The 20,986-nt window shown below is 63.5% G+C and overlaps 2 long non-coding RNA genes across 13 annotated transcripts in view; both read left to right on the forward strand.

Annotated features, from left to right (window-relative positions):
- Window positions 1–4,043, forward strand: LOC105234484. Of its 3 annotated transcripts, none has more exons than XR_004628298.1 (3): window positions 1–367; window positions 627–895; window positions 3,991–4,043. It is a non-coding gene; the product is annotated as an uncharacterized LOC105234484 (long non-coding RNA). The 3 variants fall into 3 exon arrangements; XR_004628297.1 differs by having other exon boundaries at window positions 5–362; window positions 3,988–4,039; XR_002141396.2 differs by having other exon boundaries at window positions 7–362.
- LOC105234482 overlaps window positions 4,032–20,986 on the forward strand; it is a 27,316-nt gene continuing 10,361 nt past the window's right edge. For 4 of the 10 annotated variants that reach the window (XR_004628288.1, XR_004628295.1, XR_004628293.1 and 1 more), the window contains exons 1-6: window positions 4,037–4,098; window positions 15,834–16,013; window positions 16,836–17,045; window positions 17,951–18,027; window positions 19,829–19,980; window positions 20,365–20,515. This is a non-coding gene — a long non-coding RNA (uncharacterized LOC105234482). Of the gene's footprint in view, window positions 4,099–7,185; window positions 7,291–15,833; window positions 16,014–16,835; window positions 17,046–17,849; window positions 18,028–19,828; window positions 19,981–20,358; window positions 20,516–20,986 lie in introns of all 10 variants that reach the window. The other 6 variants (XR_004628291.1, XR_004628294.1, XR_853031.3 and 3 more) reach the window with 5 other exon arrangements.

The following is a 20,986-nucleotide window of genomic DNA, read 5'->3' on the forward strand; positions in this document are numbered from 1 at the left end:
TAGAGTCCAGGTGGGATCCCAGCCAGGCCCCAGGCAGGGGTCGGGGCAGCCATGGGCAGTAGCCGCCCCCCCACACCCCCTCACCCTGCCGAATTGCTGGCCGGGCAGGGCTGGGCCCTGGGAGCAGACGTGCCCATCCAGGAGCCGCCCCGCCCCCTCCCGGATGTGTGGTTTTGCCCTGGGCTGTTGACTTCCACTGGCTGAGACGAGGCAGCAGATCTCCACCCAGCTAGGCTGAGGATCCTTCACGGGGACTCAGCCCCTCATCCGGTGGGATGGGGTAGTCAGGGTTGGCTTCCTGGAGGAGGTGGCACCTCAAGCAGGTCTTGAAGACTGAGCAGGACTTAGAAGGGTGCTGGAGGGTGAGGTAACAGGCCCGGCAGCGGGGGGTGGACTCGGGAAGAATCTGACACACCTTCGGGACAGTTTTCGGGGATCCACGACCTCAACTTTTGGGAGGGCAGCCCACCTTCCATGCGCGTCCTGGAGCCAGGCATCAGTGCCCCGGCTGGCTCAGACTGGAGGAAGCCCCCAGAGCCCTGAGGAGGGTGGCGGTGTGAGAACATGGGTGCCCAGGCCAGTGCTATTCTCAGCCCCCCCATCCACTTGTGTCCCCCCCCACCCAGGGCAAGCACCAGCCTGGCCCAGCTGTGGGTGATTCCGGGTCATTGGGGTTCTCAAGCCAGCCCTCCCACGACCCCCTTGCCATCCCCGGCCCACATCTGGAACTGCTCGCTGATGGCAAGGTCAGCACAGAAAGTCTCAGCCCCCACCTGGCAAGGAGCAGCGCTGGAACCAGGACACACGGCCTCGGGCCGGCTCTCCCCCTGGCTGGGGGCTTGGCAGCCTTTGGCACGTAGCAGCTGGCTCTTTTCTTCCCTGCTGGGGCTGTGACGTGAGTGTGCATTCTGGGTCAGCAGTGGGACTGAACCCAGCATGCAGAGGGCAGTCAGGAGGCACCATGCCACCATTGCCCAGATGGGGAGACTGAGGCCCAGGAGCCCCGGGGAGGCCCCTCATAGGGCCTGCTAAAGGCTGGGAGGGGCTGATCTGGGGCTGACCAGGACCCCAAGGCTCCGGGGCGAGGACGGCAGGGTCCCCCACTCCCTGGTGCCCCCTCGCCTGTCCCTCTGGAATCCTCTACCAGCCATGCCCAGACACCACCTGCCCCAAGTCCCACCTGCTCACAGCTTAGCTCCATCTCTCATAAAGCCCTCCTGGCTCTCCCTCCTCTGAATCACTCAGGGCAGGGGTCACCGTACCCCGGGCCATTCAGAGTCCTTGCTGTGTGCCAGGAGCTGCCTAGTACCCTCCGGGGTCAGTAGGGAGGAGGCAGGTCTGAACCCGAGCCCTGGGGCCCCTTCTCTCACTCGGTGTGGTTGGAGGTCCCCAGGCCCAGGGCAGGGAGACGTGGGGGTGGTTGGGGAGCTCAGCTCACGGTGGCTACAGTGGCGATTACTTCTACGGTGCGCTCAGTGCGGTGCCTGCCACGCGTGCCCCTCGTTGGTGGAGGGAAGCAACCTGCTGCTTGTTCACGTGCTCAGCAAACGCTTGTTGTGCACCTACGATGTGGTCCTGAGAGGTTCACGGACAGACAGGCAGACACGGTCCGTGCCCTTGCAGAGCTCCCAGTGTCTGAGGGTGGGGGGCAGGCATTAAATGATAAATCCATCCTTACATTATCCAATTATCAGGTTCTGAAGGGAAATCGGGGGGTGTGTGACAGTTCTGTCCGGGGGGGCCTGGCCTGATATCAGCGGGTTAGGGAGACTTCCTAGAAGAGGTGACTTTGAGCTGAGCCCAGAGGAGGAGGGGTGGGGGGAAGAGTGTGGCCCCAAAGGAAACAGCATGTGCAAAGGCCCTGGGGAGGGCAGAGCTGTGGGAGTGAAGGGCAGGGATGGGGCTGGGGAAGGCACGTCACCACCCCACCTTTGCTGCCTGGCTGGGGTCCAGCCCTTCCAGGGTCCCCTGCCAGGCGCCACCTTCCCCTCCCCTAATTTGGCCTGGCATTGTTCCTGGCCAAGCCGCCCACCCAGTGGCTGGCCATTGTCCATGTGTCTCCTGCTTCCCGCCCTTGAGTCTCTTATCACCCAGAGAATCTGCTCGCTTGGGGGCATTTGGGGGCGATAAGGCTTTCATGGAGCCAACCCCAGGCCGGTGCTGCCAGTTCTGACCCCACCCCTCTTGCTGGCATGGGCTGGCCAGCAGCAGCCGAAGGACGCTCAGTGGACGTGGCCTGGCCTCCCTTCTGCTGGGACCTGCAGGGCTGCCCTTTCTGCTCTACACCTTTCCCCCCACGCCCTACAGATCAAAGCAGACCCGCCTGCTTTTGACAGGCCCCTTTCTGGGCCTCAGTGTCCCCATCTGGGGTTGTGGGATCGTGGGCGCGGCCCAGATGCTCGGCCAGGGGACAGAAGCAAGGCTGCCCTTGAACCAAAGGGGACACGAAGGTGGGGCTCTGGGCAGTCCGGGCCACTGGAGAGGCCACTTTGCGCAGGCTGGAGTTTCTCCCTCCCTGACGGGCCTGAGCCTGGGATGGCAAATCAGAGGCTCTCCTGGAGGGATGGCAGGACCCATGTCTACCGAGAGCCCCCGATCAGGCCAGGCTTAACCCTCAAGTTCTCACAAACCCCTGGGAGGGGAGCGCTATCCCCCATTCTGTTTCACGTCCCATTTTGTAGATGTGACAACTGAGGCTCTAAGGGGAGGTGTATGCACCCAGGTCCCTGCGGCAGGTGGCGAGTGGGGGAGTGCTCCTGCTTAACTGTAGCCCTTCAGGGGTGGGGCCAGGACTCAGGGCAGGACAGAGCCTCCCGCAATGAGGCTCTTTCGCTCTTCTTGCAGTCTTCAAAGTGCGTGCACAGCTGTTCACAGCCCTCCTGGGCAAGCGTCTCCATTCCCATTTCACTGACGGGGAGACTGAGACCACTGAGCATGTGTCCTGGTGGGTCGTTGTACCAACAACCCTCCAGGGGTCGCTAGGAAGCCCAGTCCCAAGGATGTGCCTGAGAGGCCATAAAATCCCTCAGTGGGCGGCTCAGGAGGCCCCAGGTGAGGGACCAGGCTCCCCAGTGGCCTTTGCTAGGGGAGGTCGGGGCCTGGCTGGCACTGGGGGACCCTCTTGGGTGACAACAGCAGTGAGCGAACCAGGATGGGAGCCATCTCCGAGGGAGCTCAACTAGCCCGGATGGCCTCCCAAAGGGCTGTCTGGGTCTCAAGGCCCTGGGCCAGGCACAGGAGCCCGTGGGAGGCCCTGTGCAGGGCGGGGCGGGGCTGGGGGTGAACATCTGGTCCGGGGGGGTGCTGCGATGATTTCTCCAGATGGGACCTGGACTCCGCGCCCTCCAGGGATAAGACGTTTATAAACACACAGCCGTAGCAGCCGGGATTCGAGGAAGGGAGAGCCGGGAATCCGATTAGATCAGAAAGCGGCTGGGTGGGGATCCTGGGGCTGGGCTGCAGGTGGCCTGAAGACGAGGCGCTGCAGCCTTGGGGACCCCAGGGCCTCCCCCCGGCCGCGAGCCAGAGCCCGGGACACCAGGTGTGGGTTCAAGCCCCCAGCGTGTAGAGAGTGCTGCCGTGTGACCTGGAGGCGCAGCCCCTCCCGGGTGGGGGTGAGGCGCACGGGGAGGGGCGCAGACCACACAGACGGACGTGTGTTGCAGTGGGAGAGATCGGTAATCAATAGCTCTACGGCAGATGCATGGAACATTCTAGATGGTGAGTGGGCTAGGAGGAAAGTCAAATAGGACAGCAGCATAGAGCTGGGCAGTCTGGTCTGGTGGGTACTGAGCACACGTACCCACCAAGCCACTGAACCACTGAAATGGGTTTTACAAGACTCCGTGCAAAAAAAAAAAAAAAATCTCGTTAATTTTTATATTGATTACGTGTTAAATGAAGTTATTTTGGGATATAGTCGGTTAAATAAAATATATTATTAAAATCAATTCCACCTGTTTTTAAAAACTTTTTTTTTTTTTTAAGTAGGCTCCACACCCCGGCCTGGGGCCCCACCCGGGGCTTGAACTCACCACCCTGAGATCAAGACCTGAGTTGAGACCAAGAGTTGGACACTTCACCGACTGACCCACCCAGGTGCCCCTTATACACTTTTTTTTAACATGGCTACTAGAAAATGTCAAATCACATCTGTGGCTTGCATTCCAGTTCTATGGAACAGTGCAGAAGGGAGAGGGGAAGAGGGGAAGGGTGGGGGCACTGGGGCCAGAGCTAGGAGGGCGCTCTCAGGGGAGGGCGCTCTCAGGGGAGGTGACCACTGCCCTGACACCTCATGTTGAGAAAGACCCAGCCCAGGAGATGTGGGAGGAATGAGCCAGGTGGAAGAAACAGTAGGTGCAAAGGTCCTGAGTTGGGAGCAACCAGCAGGCTGGCGTGGCTGGAGTGTGGGAGCAGGGGTAGTGTGAGGCGAGGTCATGGAGGTGAGTGGAGGCCCATCTGTGAGACCGACAGGCTGGGGCCACGTGAAGAGCCTCCAGTCTCCCCCCACCCAAGGGCAGGGCTGTCTGGTGGAGAATTAGCTAGTCTGGGTCTGCCCCCACTCTAGAACCCTCTCGGGTGGGCTCAGGCCCAGCTCAGCCAGGGAGACCCCCATCCCTGCCCCCCTCCCCGCCCCAGACACCAGGAGGCCGGTGCCGTGCGCTGTGTCCTCACAGCCCAGTCCGGGCCCGCCGCCACATGCCCCCTCCCGTTCAGGCTGACCCCTGTTGGCTTCCAGCGCTCCCGCCAAGACTCTCGGGAAAGGCCCAGGGGAGCCGCCAGCTCCCAAAATAACCTCACACCAGTTCCAGGACATCTGCAGAGGGGTGGAGTGCCGGAACCCAGGGCTGCGAGCACCACTGAGCCCCCATGGCTGGGGGCTGGGAATGAGGACGGGGCGAGGGGGAGGGACACAGAGAGAGGCGCATGGAGAAGTCGGGTCAGGGAAGAGGCAGAGGCAGCGGGGGGAGGGTGGCAGTGAGCCCTGTCAGCGCCTCCAGGACAGCGGGCCTTCAGAGGACGGAGGGGCTGCACCCCCGAGTTGGCGTGGGGGGGGTGGCTCAGCAGAAGGCGGGGCCGGGTGGAGAAGCAAGGCCAGGGACTAGCCCCACGTGACCACTCTGGCCCCCACAGGGCTTATCTCCTCGGTGCCCCCCATTTTCCCAGGTGGGACACGGGGGCAGAGAGGCCCCGGCACGTGTCCGAGGACACCAGCATATGAGTGGCAGGCGAGGACGTGGCTGGCCAGGCGCCTTTCCCTCAGTGGCCTTCACACGCTCGGTCACCACCCTCCCAGCTGGCCAGCAGGCTGACAGAATGTTCTCCCCCAGTGCTGGGTCCCCAGAGGGCTGGGACTGCCCTCTGACCAGCGTGGCTAGCAGTGGCCGGGCCTGTGGAATTTCCCCAGCCCGAGGAGCGCCACGCTGGGCTGGCACCAGCACAGGCGGGTTGGGAAGGGAAACTGAGGCAGAGAGGGGCTGCCTGGGGAGCCTGGCCCTCCCCGACGCAGGGCCCAGCCTGGGATTCTGGGACAAGAAACTGAGGGGTGGTCTTTTGAGACAAAAGTGTCTTTCCTACAAGTCCCCCAGCCAGGTCTCCATGACCCACCCATGCATTCAACAGTCACCTCCTGAACGCCGTCCGTGTGCTGGGGGCTGGGAGGCCACAGTGGACACAGGGAAGAGGCCAGGGGGAAGACTGAGGCCATGTGGGCAGAGGGGAGATGGGCAGCCCCGGACTGGTCCTGAGTCTGCAGGGTCTGGGGAGCCCCCAGACCACAACCCATCCCAGAGAAGAGAGCCACTTCCTACTGAAGGCCCGGCCGGCTGCTCAGTGGCCCCCAGCCACTGCCCCCTGACCCCCCACAGGCGATGGTGGAAACTTTGCATCATGTTTCTCAGGATAGAAAAGACAAGCATAGAGAAACCACTTGCATGTTAGCTCCTGTGGTTAGGAAGGGCCTTCCACGGAACTTCAGAGCGAGGGCCAAGGTCAAGAAGGGAGTACCCGCAAGGTACCCCAGGAAGCAGTGGAACACGGGAGGGCAGGCTGGGCTCACAGCGGCCATGACCCTGGCTGGAGGACGCCCACCCCTGGGGAACAGGGAGCCGTCCTGGGGGAAGGCCAGGGTGGCTGGGCAGAGCCCGGGGTGCCTCCGGGGGCAGGAGAGGGCCTGATGGAGAGGGAAGCCGGGGTGCGTGGTCAGGGAGCAGGCAGAGGGTTTCCAGGGGAGCTGATCTCCCCAGTGAAAAGGTGCAGGAAGGCCCTCAAAAGCCGCGCCCCCAACCCCGGCTCAGTAGTGGGGGGCCTGGTGCAGGCAGAGGGCAGAGAGTGGGCAGGAGCAAGTGGAGACCCTCCTCCCACCATGCCCTTGGCCTCCCCACCCCAGACAGGCTCAGGGCCGGCTTACCAGCTCAGTCCGGCCACCCAGGCCACGCGGGTCACCCCCACCCCTGCTCCCCCTCTGAGCTCTGACTACTGCTGCCACTTCCCCGGGCTGGGACGGACACGAGATTCTTTCAAAAACATTTCCTTTGCAAAATAATCCTTCGAAATATGTTTTTGGAAACGGACTCCTGATCTGAACAGGAAGAAGTTAATTACAGTCCCTCCCCAGAGGGGTGCGGGGGAGGAAGCCTGGTGGTCAGAAACATGAGTGAGGGCCAGGAAGGACGCCCCCTACCCCCACCCCACGCCTGGCCTCAGCTCCCCTGACTGCTAGACCCGCCCTGCCGCCCCCAACNGAGACCCAGGGTGGGCCAGGGACTTGGCCAAGGTCACAGGTTGAAGGCAGAGCAGGACAGATCCCCTCCCCTGCATGGTGTACACACGGATGTGTGGGTGACTGTGTGTGTGTGCAGGTGTGCGTGTGGAGGTGAGCGAGCCGCGTGCACCATGGAGGTGGCTGAGGCAGGCACATGGGGTCTGTGGCATTGGCCTGGCCAGCAGAGGCGCCGCGCGGGGCTCTGACTTCCCCACTTGCCAGGCCACCTTCCCAGGTGCAGAGACACTGGTCGGATTAGGATCCCGGGAGGAAGAAGATGGGGGCTCCCTTCATGCACCCGCCCTCAGCACCCCGACCACCCTTCACACAAGGGCCACCTGGGTCCCTGTCGGCCTCGACTGGGTGACCGACCGATAGACGGCCTCTGGATGTCTCTGGATGCCTCTGTCCCTCTCCGTTAGGCTCTGCTGCTCAGTTCTGGGCCGTGTGGTTATCTCGGAAGCTGGGGTGTCTGAGCTGCCATCCAGCGGGGGGCCTTCCCCTGCAGCCTACAGCACTGGGTCCATGTGAGTATGTGAGGCATGAGCCCCGTCCGCAGACCCTCCGTCCCTGTGCGCGTCAGTGTGGTCTGCCATCACCACTGTACGACAGCACGGCGAGCTTGGTGTTCTCAGACAACACAGGCGTCCTGTCTCACAGTCCGGGGCACAGACGGGGCCGACGGGCTGCGGTCAAGGCATCCGCAAGGTCGTGTTCCTCCTGGCGGCTCTGCCTTCTCCGGCTTCTCGAAGCCACCCGCGTCCTCGGCTCAGGGCCGGCCCCAGGTTCAGAGGCTGCAAGAGCACCCCCCCAGCGACAGCGGCCAGCAGCACTTGCCCCCCATCCCCCTTCAGAAGACCCCCATGATTGCACTGGGGGGCACCCACAGGACCCCGGGTAATCCCTCCCTCTCTAGCTTCACCGAACCACACCTTCAACACCCCTTTGGCCGCGGAAGGTGACGTCGTCACAGGTCCCAGGGAGGAGGACCCAGACATCTTCTGGGAGCCTCTGTTCTGCCTCCACATCATCCTTCCATTTGTCTGTTCGTCTGCTCGTGCATTTTCCGATCTTCGACCGTCCTGTACATTATTTGCCCGCCTGTCCGCTCAGCCGGCCAGCCAGCCGTCGTCTTTCCATTCATCACTCAACTCCCCTCTTCGCTTTCCATCCCCTGCCCATCTGTTGGTGCAGCGTCCTTCTAGCCCTCTGTCCCTCCGCATGGGGCAGGATGCTAAGGGAGGAGGATCAGAGAGTCACGGTGGGTGTGGGGGGCACAGGCAGGGCCCCGAGCCCTCCCACTCTGCCCGGCTCAGTCTTCCTCTTCCTCACGGCTCCTTTCTGAGACACGCAGCTGTCACCACCCCCCACGGACGAGTGGCTTCCTTTGTCCAGAGCAGGGCTCTCAAGTCCAGAGGGGCGCAGCCCACCCTCCTGGTCCCTGGCCCTGGCCCCATGGAGCCGGGGGCGTTTGCTCTGTGGGCTCAGACCCGGCGTCAGCCCCAGGGGCTGCGGAGGGAGCCAGTGCCCCACTGGACAGATGGCTGCAGGGACACAGGGACGTGTGGGTCCCACTGACCCGCATGTGCTCCCTCTCTGCCCCTCCTGAGCCCAGAGCGGGGGTGAGCCCTGGGTCCCAGGAGAGGCTGTGGGAAAGGCCCCGGCAGACCCCTCGCTGGCTTCAGGGCGTCTCGTGGGGGAGTGTTGGTCACCCAGGGCTTGGGGAGAGGGCCCTGGACCAAGCCCAGGATGATTCGATGAGGAAAAAATGCCCCCAAGAGGAGGATCTCGCCTCAACTGCCAAGACAACCACGCTTGTCACAGCATCGTCCCCCTTATCTCCCCAGTGGGAGGAGCAAGGGGACTCCAGGCTCCCGGCCCCTTACGGGGACCCCAAACCAGAGGCTGGGACCTTTGGCACACGCACGCACCCTCTCTCTGTCTCTGTGTCTCGCTGTCTCTGTCACTCTCTCACTGTCTCTGTGTCTCACCGTCTCTGTGTCTCACCATCTCTGTCTCTCGCTGTCTCTGTCTCTCACTGTCTTGCTGTCTCTGTCTCACTGTGTCTTACTGTCTCTTTCACTGTCTCTGTCTCTCACTGTCTCTGTATCTAGCTGTCTCTGTATCCAGCTGTCTCTGTATCTTCATCTCTGGCTCCCTCCACTCCCTCTCTGACCACATCTTTCCTCTTGGAGCCTCACAGACACAGAGCCCCTGCCGTGTATTGTGACAGCCCAGGATTCTGCCCTCGTGCCCCGCACCCTGGCCTTAGGGACCTCTTCCCGGGAGGGCACCCTTGAGGCCAGTAGGAGAGACCTCAGGGCAGGCAGTGACCCCCATGGGTGCCCCCCAGGACCTGCATTCCTCCTTCTGCCTGCCTAGGTGTTGAGGGGTGGCCAGTCCCATCTGGGGTTCTAGAACAGGATGCAGTGTGGTCAGGGCCTATGGCTCAGCAGCACTCAGGAGGAAGTGCTGACAGCGTGGGTGCGTGGGTGTGGGTGTGTGTGTCTGTGGACAGGAGGGGTCTGTGTGTGTCTGTGGACAGGTGGTGTGTGTATCTGTGTACAGGTGTGATGTGTGTGTCTGTGGACAGGTGGTGTGTGTATCTGTGTACAGGTGTGATATGTGTGTCTGTGGACAGGTGTGGGTGGGTGTATCTGTGTACAGGTGTGATGTGTGTGTCTGTGGACAGGTGGTGTGTGTGTCTGTGGATAGGTGTGATATGTGTGTCTGTGGACAGGTGTGGGTGGGTGTATCTGTGTACAGGTGGGGTGTGTTTGTGGACAGGTGGTGTGTGTGTCTGTGGACAGGTGTGATGTGTGTATCTGTGGACAGGTGGTGTGTGTGTATCTGTGGACAGGTGGTGTGTGTGTCTGTGGATAGGTGTGATGTGTGTGTCTGTGGACAGATGGCGTGTGTGTCTGTGGACAGGTGTGATGTGTGTGTCTGTGGACAGGTGGTGTGTGTGTCTGTGGATAGGTGTGATGTGTGTGTCTGTGGACAGGTGGTGTGTGTGTCTGTGGAACAGGTGCGGGTGGGTGTATCTGTGTACAGGTGGGGTGTGTGTGTCTGTGGACAGGTGTGATGTGTGTGTCTGTGGACAAGTGGTGTGTGTATCTGTGGGTGTGTGGGTGCGCGGCTGAGTGTGTGGACACGTGCATGGGTGGCGGGGTGTGAGGATCTGGCTGAGACAGATGCTTCGTGTCCCCGGGTCCCAGCAGGGCAGCCGTGGTCACCTGGGCCCAAGCCTGCCCCATAGCCGCTGGCCAGCTCAGAGCCCCTGCAACCCCCCCCCCCCCCCGCCATGGCCTCCAGCGGCGCAGGCCGGAGAGGCCGCCGCAGGCCCCTGGCGCGTGGCCTCTGAGAGGCAGGCAGGAAGGGGTGTGCCTGCCTCGTGGGCCAGGCTGCTGGAGGGGCAGGAAGGGAGGTGGGCTGTGCCGGCGGGCATCCCAGAGGTCACGGGGAGCTGGGGCGGGCAGGGCGGGCAGCAGGGCTGCCTCTGGCGTCTCTCAGGGTCATGGTAGTGCCAGCGCCCCCGCCCCTCCTCCCCGTGGCCTCTCCCGCACCCGTGCACCCCTGCGTCTGGGACCCAGCCGGGTCTACACGGGTCACATTGCTGAGGGCTCCGGCTCCAGCGGAGCCCCCACCAGCATCTCCAGTGGGGGAAGGAGTCGGGCCGCGGGAAAGACCCCTGACCCCGAGCTCTGTGTGTGTGCCTGACTCCAGGGCTCCGAGGACAAGGATCTCCCGTTTCTGTCCCCACCCGCTCCTCCACCCGCTCTCGGCCCCAAAGGACAGCTCCAAGCAGATGCTGATAAGCCTGAGGGCTCCGGCACTCCCCAGGCCCCTGTCCTTAGAGCAGGGCCCAAGATCCCTCACCCACCATCTCCTGAGACCCCCGGCGGTGGGGGGCAGAGGGGCAGCTATTTAATGAGGAAGGGAAGTAACCCGCCATCCTGTGCCCAGGCCAGCCCCCAGGGTCCCTGCCCCAGCTGGCCTGCCCTAACAGTGGGCCCCTCATGGTCCTCCTGAGGCTGCCGTGACCCCCACGCTCCCCTGCACCTATGACGCTGGTGAGGCCACGGGCTAGTGGACGGGGTTGGGTGGGTCTCCTCCCACATTTGGGGCATTTTCACGTGCGGACCATGGAGGGACCTGGGGTCCAGAAAAGGAGAGAGGCTGGTGGGAGGGTTGCAGGCCCCCACTGTCCCCAGGCTGCTCCTTCTAGGCCCCCTGCCCATCACGCACACACGCACACACGCTCCCACACACGCGTGCGCGCGCGCACACACACAGGCCTCACGCTGTAAATGCTGGTGCTGGGCTGGGAGGGGCACGTCAGGAGGAAGCTCTGGGGCAGTGATGGGCCCTCACAAGCTTCTTCCTCCCCCCAGAGAACAGCCCCGCGCAGCGCCCAGCACCCAGCTGCCCTGCCCATGGCCGGCAATGGGGGCGCACCCGGACCCTGGCCTTTCCATGTGGGCAGTGGGTTGGGTCCTGAATCTCAGAGGCTGGCCCCCACATCCGCTGTCTGGTTCGTGCTCAGATGCCCCCACCCCAGTCCCGGTTCTCCTTGCAGAGGGGGGTACCAGGGCCCAGAGAGCCACGCCAGCTTCTGGGGGTCGTGGCTGGCAGGCGGGACGAGGGCGCAGGCCAGGCTGTGCCCAGAGTGGGGGCTGTGTCCTGTCTGTCTGTCCATTGTTCCCAGCCAGCGCGGAGGGGAGGGGCTGGGGAAGGGGGGACGTGGGAGCAGGGGTGGGTCGGGGAGGGGCAGACCTGTTAACAAGCTTCCTCCCAGCCCCCACCCCTCTTACCTCCCCGGGCCCTTCCCAGGCGGAAAATTCAATTAGTTTCGAGCAACTGCTTTGCTGAAGAGCCAGAGAAAGGGTGATGAGGGAAGGGGGTCCCCATGGCGGCTGGGGTGTGCGCTGGGGAGATGCAGGAGAGGGGACGCGGGAAGCCAGCGGCCTGCTTTATGTCTGCGTGTTTTTGCCAAGTCCCTTTCCCCGTGTGCCTCCATCGTGTGACTTTGTATGTGACTGTGTATCCTTGGGTCCTTGTGTGCCCGTGGCTGTTCCCTGCACAAATTGGCCCTCACAGCCATCCCCCCCGCCCCCACGTGTGCACCAGCATCAGCCCTGACTGCAAGCCCCCGTTCTGGGTCAATGCCAGGCTCTGGGTTGTCACGAATGGATGCCTGGTTGTGGGCAGCGGGGTGCACACAGAGGGGGAAGACCGCCCCCTGCAAACTGTAGGAGGACACTGTCCCCTCTTGGGTGTGGTGGGGCCCCTCGGCTCCTGGGCTGGGTGCCAGCTTCTTTTTTTTTTTTTTAAAGGTTTTATTTATTTATTCGACAGAGATAGAGACAGCCAGCGAGAGAGGGAACACAAGCAGGGGGAGTGGGAGAGGAAGAAGCAGGCTCATAGCGGAGGAGCCCGATGTGGGGCTCGATCCCATAACGCCGGGATCACGCCCTGAGCCGAAGGCAGACGCCCAACTGCTGTGCCACCCAGGCGCCCCTGGGTGCCGGCTTCTAATCTAGTTGTCGTATACTCTAGCCTTCTGGCCACAGGGCCTTTGCACATACCGTCCTCCCATGCCTGCCAGCTTCCCCTTGAAGAACCTTGCCCCAGCGTGGCTCAGTCCTTGCTTTCACTCTCCTGTCATCCCTGGGCTTCACAGCAAGCAGCCAAAAGCCTCCCGCTGTGAGGAAGTGGGGGTAGTCCTTCCTGGACTGCTCTCTGTCCTTGTGCCTGGAGTGGTGCTCGGTAGATGTTGGCTGATTAAGTGAAGTGCCAGGTGCACACAGAAGTTTAGAAACACCCTTCTCTGCCTAGCAAACTCCTATGCACCCCTCTATGGCCTGGCTCCCAGCACCCCTCCTCTGGGATGTGCAGAGTGCTCTAAGGGTCAATGAGAACAAGGCACTGCAGATTGGCCCCTGGCAGGGCTGTCTGTGCCTGCCTCTGGGACCCGCTCTCCCCTGTCCCTGGCCCATGGTCTGCCATCCTGCCCCCGGTTACCCTGAACCAGCGAGGGCATGGACCCCCTCCTTCCCGCTGTGATCCCACTCAGGACGCACACAGGACACGTGGGAGAGGGTCTGGTCTGTCTGCCTCTTTGGGGAAGGCCTCCGTGCCACCCAGGGTGCAGGGTGGGGGCCGGGGTGCCCATCTGATGCAGTCCTCTGTCCTGGCACCTCTGTCCCCGCTGCCCAGCTGGCCTTCTCCCTTGGCCCCCTCTCCCGCTGTGCTCCCCAATTCCAGGGTCTCTCTGAGGTTGTGAGGAGGGGAGGGGGGACCTCCTGAGCCAGCACGCAGTGGGTGCCCAGGACACGGACGGGGTGGAGGCGCGCTCTCAGGGACACGGGGTTGGGGGGGGAGGGCCTCTGCCTTGCTGAGGGACCCCTCCCAGCAGGTACAGGGCCTTCGAGGGAAGGAAGGAGGTTTGGGCAGGCCAGATGCCGGGAGGGGCCATGTGCAGAGGAATGTGGGCCGGCCCCTCCTCTTTCCCCCGAGGAGGGACAGAGGCAGATGGCAGCTGGGGGGTTGAGGACAAGGGGGAGGCCCAGCCAGCCCAGCCCAAGGCTCTGAAGGGCGCCTGTGGCCCCTCCTCAGTAGCTCTGGGGGCACATCCTTCTCAAGTTCCTGGCCCCCCAGCCCGCACCAGCTGTGTGCAGCTGGGGCCTCGCCCTGAGGAAACCCAACACTGGTAGGGGGGCGGGGGTGGGGGCTGGGGCGCCAGCTTGCTCTCAGACCCCTGTGCATGGGCTCCCCCCCCCAACCGCTTGTGACCTGTAGAGGGTGACGTGTGCGAGCACCCGAGCCAGAGGCCTGGGGGTTGACAGCACCCCGGAGAAGGCTGGAGGACGCAGTGTGCAGGAGTGGGTGCCCGGGGGGGGTCCCCACAGCCCCTGGGCCCATTTTCCCTGGATTTTCCCCGCCCTGGCAGGCTCTGGCACCTCCTTTCTCCTGTGGGAGCCTCCCCACCTCCCGGAGGGGACAGGGCTGAGCCCAGGACTCTGCCTGTGTCCCAGATGAGGGACTGAGGTCTGGAGGCACAGCCGTGTGCCCGATGCCACGCGGAGCAGGCTTTGCCCCTGGAGGCCGGCCGCAGCCCCTGCCCGTGGCTCTCCACAGCCCCCAGTGCCCACGCCTCCATTGCCCCACTTTGCAGACGGGGACACCGACGCTCTGCCCAGGCTGCCAGCTGCCCCCAGCTCCCTGGCTCCTGCCCCCGGAGCCCGAGGGTGGAGACATGCAGAGAGGGGGCTTCCAGATGGCTGTAATCTCCCGTCAGCAGGGCTTAGACACCTGCCGAGCCTCTTCCCACCCTCCNCTGCACATCTCGGCTTGCAAGGGGCTTCTCAGCCAGAGGCTGGACCTCCTGCTCTGGGGTGGGGGGCGCTGTATCCTCACCCCATCCCTGGCCAGAGTTCCCCACTCCCAAGCACAGACAGGTCCCCGAGACCAGGCCCGTTGCTGCCCCTGTGTCCTGCCGAGGCCTAGCTCGGCAGATCACTCTGGTGCATTTTCTGGGCCTGTGTGAGGCCTGGAGACGCCCTGGTGTTGGGAGCAGCCAGCATGGGGTAGCGGGATGGAGGCTGGGGAGATGGAGGCCAGAGCACTGTGGAAGGAGCCAGCAAGCAGGGTGCCCCAGAGAGAGGGCCAGGGAGACCTGAGGGCAAGGCTTCCCATGGCCCTGCCCCTGCCTAAGGCAGTCGCATGGCCAGGGACAGGTCATCTCTGGGGTTTGGAGTTGAAGCCTGAGGCGGAGCCAGCATGAGGGCTCAGCCTGGCAGTGGGGGTGGTCTCCTCCCCCGGGCCCCACAGCCCCCCTGTCCAGTGGGTGTTTGGCTGGGTAACTCTCAGTCCCCCTCAAGCCTGGGTGTCCCCGCCAGGACCACGTACACATGAGCCACAAGGATGGAGGCTCCACTCCACGGGCCCAGCCTGCGCCCGGCAGTGCGGGAATGCAGGGGAGGAAGGCGGGGACCCAGCACCTGCCCACTGCCCGCCCTGCCAGCCCAGTGGGCCCCCCCTGCCTCCGCTGCTTCTTTTCAGGGTCCGACAGGCCCTTTCAGGGCTGACGGATGGCAGGTCTGGATTTCCATGTCAATGGGCCGGGCGCTGCCTGGTAAGCTGGTTAACAAGCCCCCAGCCCCACTGGGAAGGCTGTGCCGGTGTTAACACAGGCCCCTTTCTCGCGGGCTCCTTGGCCTCGCAGTTGCCATGGCGCCTTGCGTGGCCTTTTGGGCCACGGCTAATCCTTTCTCTGGGGCTTTCATCCTGGCCGTCCCACCCCCAGGCTGGTCGCCGGTAACTCGGCCTTGCCCAACAAGGCTGGTTTCTCTGCTGGGGTCAGAGGAGGCCGTAAATCCAGCCCCCGGCCCTGGCCCTTTGGCCCTGACATTGTCCCCAAGTCTGCAGCCCTCCCCTTCTGGGAACTCCAGTGGCGGGAAGGGACCTTTGCCAAGTGGTCAGCTCCTGTCCTGTGGAGTGGATGGGGGGTCCTGTCCTCTACTCGTCTGTCCACCCTCGAGCCCGGGGTCCTCATCTCCGTTCTTTCTCCTGTTCCCTCAACTTCAGCCACGACCTCTGTGCTGTTCCAGGAATGTGCCTATTCCTGCCACAGTGCCTTTGCTCCAGCTCTTTGTGCTCTTGTCTGGAACATTCTTCCCCAGACATCACCCCAGCTGACCCCCTTCATATCTCCACTAGACTGTCACCTTCCGCATGAGGCCACGGGCCCTATGCCTCCCATGCCTGCCTGGCTCCGTTTTCCCCTTAGCCTGGTGCCTCCCAGCATGCCGCGAGGACCCCATGTGCCGCCCTCCTTCCGTCCAAACCGCCAGCTCCACCAGAGGCGCTGCTGGCCTGTGGCAGGCGGTGGGCACTCTGCATGAAAGACTGGGCAGCTCTCAGCTCAGAGAAGGGGCATCTGAGCCCCAAGGACATGCAGCATGGAGAAGCAGAAAAGGTCCCAAGTCTGGGCTGGTCTGACTTTACCCTTGAGGTTTTCACTGAGCCCAGCATCTCACCACAGAGAACACCTTTCCTCTGTCCTCAGAAGCCAGACTCCCGGAGTCCCGATTCCAGGACTCTCCATCAGCCCGGCCTCCAGTCCCTGGCGTGGTCCCCACGGTGTGTGCGTCCAGCAATGAGGAGCTCACACCGGTGGTGCCTTCGAGGAAGTGCCCAGCTGCGGCTCCGGCTCCAGCGGACGCTGCCTGGGGCTCCTGGTCCGGGGGTGAGCAGACCTGGCCTGTCCCTCTCCCCGTGCTGCACAGAGGCTGAGGCTGGCACGCTCTTTGGAGCCTTGCAGCAATTGCTTGAGGCAGGGAGGCCAGCCACGGGCTCCACTTTACAACTGTGAAAACTGTCTTAGGAGGACTGGCTGGAGCCTCACTTCTGGCCCCGAAACCTCCCCCAGGTCACCAGGCAAAGCAGCAATGGCCAGGCCCCACTGCCTCTGGTAGAGGGACCCGCCACTGCCGTGACTGCCTTCTGAGCCTCGGTGCACCCGGCGGGGTGGACGCAGAGGGCACTTGTGTGGGCCCAAGGCCCAGGCCGGGGCCACCCACTCCCACCGCCAGGGCCATGGGGGCTCCCCAGATTCCTGCCCTGTGCGGGCCTGGCCCTGGGCAGCCCCGACAGTGGGAGCCATCTGGAGCAGGCCTGAGCCATGCCGGGGGTGGGGGGACACCGGGGCAAGGATGGGGTTGAGTGAGGCCAAAGCTCAGAGGGCATGGAGGTGCACTGTGGGGCACAGCGAGAGAGGCCAGCTGGGGGGGGGCCGGGGGGGCCCTGCCAGCCTCCAGACAGGGACAGGACAGGCTGTGCCGGCCAGGAGGGCAGCCCCCGCCTCACAGGGCAGCAAGGGGCCCCTCAATGTGGGGAGGAACTGCCGGGGGTCCTGAGAGAAGGAAGGAAAGAGGAGGTGGGGAGGACCGGCGGGAAGCCTCTGTCCACCACGCGCGTGGGCGAGAGCGAGATTCCAGAGTTCTGCAGGGAGGCCAGGGGGGCTCCATTGGCTGCACTGTCCGGGACTGTGGCTGTCCCCCCCTCCCAGGGGCCCTCAGTGGACACAGCGTGGGGGTCTGGCCCCTCTTGCCATCTGGGAGCCATCACAGCCCAGAGAGGACAGAAGACCTGCCTGACGCCCTCCAGCGAGAACCCGTGCCCTGCAGAATGAATGAGAGAGTGCAGGAACGAATGGTGGTCCCACTGGAGCAACGTGGACTCTGCGTCCTCTGCGCAGGACAGCGTGGCAGAGGGCAAGGTGCGGGCACGGGCAGGGTTTCCCGCTGCCCCGGCGGCTGCATTGGGGGGCACGCACCGGCTGCGGTGGCCTCCCCCTCCCCAGTCCAGGCTTGGGGTGGAGGTGGCAGAGACAGCTGTCCCGCCTGTCCCCACCCTGCTAGGCCGATCATGGAGGTTGGCACAGGCCCCTCGGGGGGCACGCGGGTCTGCTGCTGTGTGGGTGCCCAGGCCCGGAGCAGTGCTGGTCGGCGCAAGTTGGGGCAGGCCCGCCCACCTGGGAGCAGGCTCAGCTCCGTGCCTGCAGGGGCTGGGGGCCCCCCGCCCGCCACTTTGCCTTCCTGTCTTCCTAACCCCCGGCCTCAGTTCCCTGCCCGGCCCACCTGATGGCTCCTTGGCACCAAGTGAACCTGGGGTGCCTTTGTTCCGAGGTTCACCCTCCCCAGCCTCAGTTTCCCGACTGGCATCATGCAGGTTGTGGCAACCCCTTAGGGCGTGACTGTGAGGACGCAGAGAGAAACCCCATGAGGGGTGCGGGGCTGGTGGGGGGCATCTCGCTGGAGAACCAGAGCCGGGGAGGCCACGGCTCTGGAATGAGGCAGGTCTGGGCTCAAACTTCCGCTTGTGGTTTAAAAACATCCTCTGAGCATAACTCCATGTCTGGGCCCAGTGATGGGGCTCCGGAGTCTGTGGTGCTGCAGGAAGGGCTGGCAGGGACAGTGGCCATTGTGGCAACTACCCTGCTGCGTGCCAGGCTGTGTGCAGGGGCTCACGCGGCCCTCACCACCCCCCCTGGAGCGGGCCCTCTAATTATTCTAATTTACAGTGGGAGAAACTGAGGCACAGAGAGATCATGTGACTCCCCGGAGGTCACCCAGCTAACACTAAGCAGAGCCAAGATGTGAATGCCTTGTCGTGTTCTCCCAGGGGCGAATAAACACGTGGAGTCGCCTTGAGCAAGCCTGTTTCCCCACACTAACCGGCCAGAGATGAACTGAGGGCAGGTATGATGTACTTGGAAGCGGGAAGTGGCCACTGGAGCACCCAGTGTGGGCTGTGGGGCCTCCACTTAGTCGCACCTCCCTTCCAGTTCCTGCAAAATAGAGTCTTGATCCGGACCCTTCCCCAAAATGACCTGGCAGCTGAGGAGGGCAGGCCCCTCACCAGGGGAGTGTTTTCAGGACCCACCTGGCCAGCTGCAGCCTCCGCCCCTCGCCTGAGCCGGTGGACCCCCACCCACAGCAGGCCGGGGGCTGCAGAGCCGGCCCAGGGGGGTGGGCCCAGGGGTCCTGTAAGGGGCAGTGGAGGGCTCACTGCGGACACACTGCGGCCCAGCCTCCTGGGACATCTGGAGATGGCATCAGAGGCGGCCCAGCCCGCCCACAGCCCGACGGCCACCCCGCCTGCCCGGCGTCCTCACTGGCGGCCCCTGGGGAGTGACCCTCCCTCTGGCTCCAGAGAGGCGAGGACGGGAAGAGGCAGAGGAACCGGCTGTGCGGGACACCTGAGCCCAATGACCAGGCCTCCCAGGGGGCAGCCACCGGGGGCTGGGAGGCAGAGCCGTGGCCCGTTCCCACCGTCTGCCCCCAGAGGGCCTGGGAGGAAGCAGGTCAGCAGGTGGTGGGCCAGTTGGAGCTGGGTCTGCCCCCTGACCCGCTTCTGCTAGGCTCGGGAGACGAGGCCGGGCACCTTCTGGCCTCAGTTTCTGAATCTGTGAGCAGGGACACTGGGGTTCCTGGGAGCAAGGCAGGCGTGCAGGACCATCACCCCACTTCACACACGGGCGGCTGGCACCCGGAGCGGGGCTCACCCCAACCCTGACCCTAGCACTCCCGGCTCCGCCGCTGTGGGGCCCATGCTCGGGGCCAAGGAGGCCGCCGTCTGCGCGGGGCTCACGGACCTGGCCTTGGTCTGGCCCTGCCAGCCCCTGGCTGGGGGAGGTGGCACCGGGGCCCACATGCTGTACAAGACGTGTTGGAGGGTCAGGTGAGCCCCTGTCTTGGCACAAGTGATCGCCAGACGGGAGGCGCCTTCCGGTTGTTGGGGCAATCACGGGGGGGCAGGTACGGGGCCTGGCTGGCCCGGGCCTGGTGGCCACTTGCCCGCTGCTCATGCCCAGACCTGAGGCTGAGACAGAGATGTTCTCTAGTGAGAAGGCCCAGCAGAGCGCTGAGAGTTGAGGGGGTGCTGGGCCCCTCTCCTTGTGCCAGGCAGGTGCCTGGGACCCCCAGAACGGGCCAGGGGCACAGAGGCAGGCCACCTGTCTGTCCTGTCTGTCCGTCCATCCTGTGCAGAGGAGGGGACCACAGGCTGCCCACGCTCTATGCGGCCACCCCCGCCTCCACCATCAGGCAGGCTCTCTGCCCCTCCTAACTCACCCATGTCAGGGGGCCCCCATGGCCTGGGGCTGCTCTGAAGGGCGGAGGCTCGGACTTGGCAGTGAGGGAAGGCACAGCCTCCCAGATCCCTGGCATTTAGGGTGTACTGGGTTGAATGGTGGCTCCCCAAAAAGAGAGGTTCAAGTCCGACCCCCTAGAACTTATGAAGGGTCCTTTTTTGGAGAAAGGATCTTTTTTTTTTTTTAATTTTATTTTATTATATTATGTTAATCACCATACAGTACATCCCCAGATTCTGATGTTAAGTTTGGTGCTTCATTAGTTGCGTATAACACCCAGTGCACCATGCAATACGTGCCCTCCATGGAGAAAGGATCTTTGCAGAAGAAATTGAGTGAAGGATCTCGAGATGGGGTCATCCTGGGTTTAGGGTGGGCCTGAATGCAATGACAGTTGTCCTTCTAAGGAGGGGAGGACGCAGAGATGCAGAGGGAAGGCCGTGAGCTTGGGTAGGCCAGTGGTGGCCCGCAGCGCCCAGAGGCTGGGAAAGGAGCGTCCAGAGGGAACCCCCTGCCCACACCTTGGTCTCAGACGTCTGGCCTCCAGATCTGGAAGATGGTGAGTGTCTGTTTTAAGGCAAGTTTTCAGTGATTTGTCAGACCAATCCCAGGACACCGATATGGGGGGAAGGGGGTGTGAAAAGGCTTATCTCCCATACTGGGTGCCTGGGGGAGGGGCCCAGTGGGGGGCTGACGGCTAGCCCTCCCCCAACAACCTCCAAGGACACGAGTCCCATAGACTCCTGCCCCAACTTGGGTCCACAGCCCGTTGGTCCAGGTGAGTTGCAGGGGTGAGCTCACAGCAGCCCCAGCCTCCTGGGCCCACAGGACCAGCTGGGAGCTCCTGCAGCCCAGCCACGGATACCTCCCAAAGGCCACCTTCCCGCAGACTGGTCCCCCTGATAGGGAGCCTTCTTCCTTCTCCTCTTTCCTCGAGTTTCAGCTCCTCCAGGGTGGACATCACCCTGTGGCCGGCCCAGCCCTCACCCATCCACCCCAGATAGGCCCTCCCTAATGTGACCTCCCTCGGAGATCGGATCCGTTGTCCACATGGTTCTAGCTCATGGATATGCCGCGTGAATGCCCCATGACGGGTGAGCAAGTGGTGAGGGAGCCTTGGTCGACCCCAGTGCCTTTGCACCTGCTGTTTCCTCTGGCATCTGCCCACATGTCGCCTCCCGCATTCTTTCCCTGACTGTCCAGCCCCAGCGTGTTCCCTGGTCTGCTCAGTCTCTGCCCCCTTCCTCTATTTTACCTTGCTGCTCCTGACGTGAGCTACATCTGTGTGCTTACGGTCTCTGCTGGTCCCAGGGTACTATGAACCCAGAGGGGAAGCCTGGGTCTGTTTTGCTTCTGTTCGATCTCCAGGCTCCGTCACCGGGCCTGCAGCCTCCGTATGCAGCCAGCGGCATGAAGGGGAGGACTCTGAAGGCAGAGGGACCTGAGGGTTCCCCAGCAGGAGCCCCCAGCCGTCTGCCCAGTGCCTGCCTCTTGGCAACCTCAGGATGGGCTCCCTCTGGGCCCCTAACCTCTCTCTGTATCTGGAGGGGTGGGAGGCCTGGCCC

Source organism: Ailuropoda melanoleuca, chromosome 10, assembly GCF_002007445.2.
Source record: "Ailuropoda melanoleuca isolate Jingjing chromosome 10, ASM200744v2, whole genome shotgun sequence".
Taxonomy (NCBI): domain Eukaryota; kingdom Metazoa; phylum Chordata; class Mammalia; order Carnivora; family Ursidae; genus Ailuropoda; species Ailuropoda melanoleuca.